Source organism: Stomoxys calcitrans, chromosome 2, assembly GCF_963082655.1.
Source record: "Stomoxys calcitrans chromosome 2, idStoCalc2.1, whole genome shotgun sequence".
NCBI lineage: Eukaryota > Metazoa > Arthropoda > Insecta > Diptera > Muscidae > Stomoxys > Stomoxys calcitrans.
Genome location: NC_081553.1, coordinates 95669239 through 95673801, shown reverse-complemented (window position 1 = coordinate 95673801; position 4563 = coordinate 95669239). Strand labels below are relative to the sequence as shown.

The 4563-nt window shown below is 35.0% G+C and overlaps 1 pseudogene; it reads left to right on the top strand.

Moving 5' to 3' along the window:
- Window positions 1-3395: 3395 nt before the first annotated feature.
- On the top strand, window positions 3396-4334 carry LOC106095769 (jerky protein homolog-like; annotated as a pseudogene).
- Window positions 4335-4563: the final 229 nt, after the last annotated feature.

Genomic DNA, 4563 nt, shown 5'->3' with positions numbered 1-4563 from the left:
ACTTATTAGTATTTTGTCCAAAACGGAACATATTTCGTTATAACTGCTTGGGACATAAGGTATGCAATTTTCACCGAATTTTTAAGTGAAGGATGGTTTACATATATACCCGAGGTGGTGGGTATCCAAAGTTCGGCCCGGCCGAACTTAACGCATTTTTACTTGTTTTATTTATTAACCTATACACATAAAATGTGATTCCCCTATGACTGCTCTGATCACTGGTAAATTTCTTTAAATTCGATTCAGATTTACTATAGATATAGCTCCCAAACATATTTATCTCTCGATTTTCATTTCAGCGCCTTTGCAAAAGCATTTATCCACCGATCTTCCCAGCATTTTCCTCCATGACTCCTACAATATTTAAGGATTTTGGTCGAAATTCTACAAAAAATTCTTCGATTTAACAAATTTTACTACCGACAACTTAGCCTGCACAGCCAATGAGGTGTAGAGTATCTAAAGTTTTGTTTTATGCGACTTCAGCCCGTCCTTACTTTTTTTTGTCTACAAGGGTGGCGTTACTGGCCTACTGCCTTAACCATGTTTTTTATAGTTTACTATAGAAACATGTGGTTTCGCTGCACATGGTTACTCACAAGGAATGGAATGGATTCTAAAGATAACCCTAGCAGAGACCGTATGGAGTACAGTGACCACCATTGAGATGAGTGAACCAAGATTGACCTGGTCTTTTTTAAGTGGGGGTTACAGACTTTGCAACGATGGTAACGATCTGATCGACAAAAAGCATTTCAATTTAATGTAAACAACCATTGAAAGCTTATTTATTCAAAAGAGCCATTGCAAATGTTAAATGTTTTTGATAAACTTAGTAAACACCCTATTTGTTGGTGGTGCAAATAAAAATGTCATTCAATCAACTGGTGCACTGAAGCGCGATAGGCTTATAATGAAAATGCTATTTATAGGTATAATCAAGAATAAAACTAAAAATTGTTTGGAAGGAATGTAAACTTATTGTAGTATTTATTGGTCCTCAGTTGCTGCCTGAAAATGATAACATTCAGATTAAATTTTTTATTGCTAAGCTTTGCTCATTTGCAGAATTCTTTTCTCATGGTTGAACCTTTAAAAGTGAAATTTACCAATATCCAATGTGAGGAATTGGACAAGTCGTTTGTGTCTTTCAAAAATTGTTCATTGAAAGCCAGAGCTCGAGACACCATCAGTTTTCATCTGCATGCGGCTATGCTTAAGCTACCGCTCACTGATATAAAAGTATATTCGATAAATATATTTTAGATGCATTAATTTTAGTTAGTCATTCTCATTACAGATCAATGCCCAACTATTTGTCAAAGGCAATGGTTATAGGCCATTCATGTATAATAATACTTTAGATTTTTGCCAATTTGTTAAAAAGCCCAATCGTTATATGTTCTGGAAAATAATTTATGGACTTGTGAAGCCATTTTCAAATGTTAACCACACCTGTCCCTATAATGTTAGATGAATTTCGAATATGATATTGAGAAATTAGTTTTTTCTTTTTATTTCGTTTTACAGCATGACATCATCATTGACAATATGATCCTTAAAATTGAAATGTTCGATTTGATTCCATTTCCGACGAACGATTATATGATGCAATTTCAGTTTGCCTTTCATGATGCCTACAAAATCAAAGTGAGAGCTTATTTTTGCATATTTGACTAAGAGAGGAATTAAAAAGTTAAAATAGTTTTTAAAAAATATGTGTTAAAAGTTATCAGTTATTGGCCTCTAAACAACAACTGAGAGAATAATACAAAATCTTCTCTTTTTTACGAATGCTAAGGGGTGATTTTCAATAAATACAACTTTTAAACTAATACTGCAATCATTTTGTGTTTTTTAACCGATCCTCATGAAATTTGACAGGAGGGTTTCTCTTGTGACTATTCTGATCACTGATCCTCTATGACTTTCACAATATTTAAGGATGCTGGTCGAAATTCTACAAAAAATTCTTCGATATAACAAATTTTACTTTCGACAACTTTGCCTGCATTGCCAGTGAGGTGCAGAGTATCGAAAGATCCGATGTAGCCCGTTTTTACTTGTTACAAGGGTGGGTTACAGGCCTAAAGCCTTTACCATGTTTCTTTATAGTTAACTATAGAAACATGCATTAAAGTCAAAGTCAAAATTTGTGGAAAAATGGTAACTAAGTGGAGTTAATTTTTTTATTTGACCTTTTCTCTCTTTTCTTAAGGCTTTTATATTTTTAAAATTGTGAACCAAATATTAAATTTTTTTCGAGACGAGCTCGATGATCGACGATGCAAATGGAAAAGGAAAGCCAAAGATAGCAACACACACCAACCACTATGCGACGCGTTTCGTCTTTGGTTACAAGACTTTTCAACCATATTAGGTGTGATGGCTTCAAGGGCCGTGCGTTGGTATATTGTATTTGAATCGTATTAAAAGCTAAAACGCATCTATGACACAATTACCACATTAACCAAGCTCGACAACCCTGCTCATTAGCTGTACTTTTTCCAATACATATTTTTTTTGTGTAATGACAGACATTCTATCTGTATCAAATTACACTTTTTCCTTACTACACATGATTTTGTTCATCTGTTGGAAATTGTATAGATGGCTTCGAACGCCAAGACAACGGCAATGGCTCTCGCCGTTGCTCCGTGGTCCCAGGTTCGAATCCCGGCCGAGCTCTGCCGAATCCCCAATTTTTCAAGTTTTTTGCCTGTTAGGGCGAATATCATTAAATTTTACAATTTTTGACTGTTTCTCTTTCGAGACGAGCTCAATGATCGGAGGTTTTCATTGCAAATGGAAAAAGAAATCTAGAGATCGCAACACACACCAACCACTATTTCAACCAAATTAGGTGTAACGGCTTCAAGGGCCGTACGTTGGTATGTTGCATTTGTATCATATTTATTGCGAAAACGTCTCTATGATACAACTGACACATCAATCACGCTGGACAACCCTGTTTGTTAGCTGTACTTTTTCCAAGGCATGTGTTTTCGAGTAATGGTAAATTTTTTGTCTACAACAAATGACATTACTCCCATCGTTCGCACATGAATCTGTGCGTCTGTTGGAAGTTGTACAGTAGAATCTCGAAAAAGTTAACTCTCGAGAGAAAGTTAATCGCTCGGTTAAGTAAACCGATTTCTAACGTGTGCGTGCTCTAAAAAGTTAATTTTTTGGTTCGGTGAGCATTTTTTAAACCAACTGTTCTTTTTTCTTCTACAATCAAGTGGCAATTTGAACACTTTCTGAAAGCTTTTTGTGCCAATGCAGACCTCTTTTTTTGTTACACATATTTGGGTATTCCCAGAATTTCTTTTCTGTAAAAGAAATTCTTCATTGTAAAAGAATTTTTGAGTTGTGCATTGTTTACTTGAAAAATGTCAACAAACCATAAGAAAACAACGCAAATAAGTTTAGATTTGCAACAAAAAAGGGATATTAAAAAAAAGGTGCTCAAGGAAAAATATTGCCCTTGGTTTATGGAGTATCCGAAGCTGCCATATCAAAAAAAAAGCCTTTTGAAATTTTAGAGGCTGTGACGAACACATATGAAAAAGCACATAAAAAAACACTACATAAACCGGAATATGCTGATCTTGAGGCAAACTTGGATAAATGGGCAAACTTGTATAAATGGTATAAATGAACCAATCACAGTCTGGTTCAATTTTACAATCAAGAGCTAAACACGTATTCACCATTTTGCAATTTGGAAAAGAATTCAATGCCAGTGATGGATGGCTGGCAAATTTTAAGAAAAGATAAGGTATTCGACATCTGAAAATTTGTGGGGAAGTTCTTTTAAGCGATACGTCAGATGTTAGAACATTTATTCATCGTTTTAAGGGCAAAAATTGATGAAATGGGCAGATGAATCTAGTCTACAATATTTTATCTATTTCGCAGCCACCGAAAAGACAACACCGGGCCGAAAAATTGCAAAGGAAGTAATCACATTTTTGTTGTGTGCGAACGCAGATGGTTTACACAAGTTAAAATCGTTGGTGAATCCGCACATCCAAACTGCTTTAAGGGATTTCAAAACCCGTTGGAATACACCAATTCAAAGAAGTCGTGGATGAATTCACATTCGTTCTTCAACTGGTTCCACAACTCATTTATAAAACAGTTAAAGTTATTTTATTGACTTAATTTTTAATTTGTTACTTAAGACGTGTACATTTTTACAGGTTCGACAATTTTCTGGCGAAAATAATTTACCACCTAAGGAATTATTGCTGGTTGATAACTGCACTGTACATAAGCCAATTGAAATGCTAAAGTCTGGCGATGGAAAAATTGCTTCTACCACCTAATGTAACAGCACTTTTGCAGCCCCTGGATCAAAATCCAAGTTGAGATATCGAACTAAATTATTATGGAACATTGTCCCACAAGAAAACGTCCCAATTGAAAATATTTTGAAGACACATTCGATTCGTGATGCTATTTTGCTTCTCAAAGCAGGATGGAATGATTTGCCACAAGCTGTAAAAAGCTTGGAATAAGATAAAAAAGCAGGATGATGATCAGTACGATAGTGAA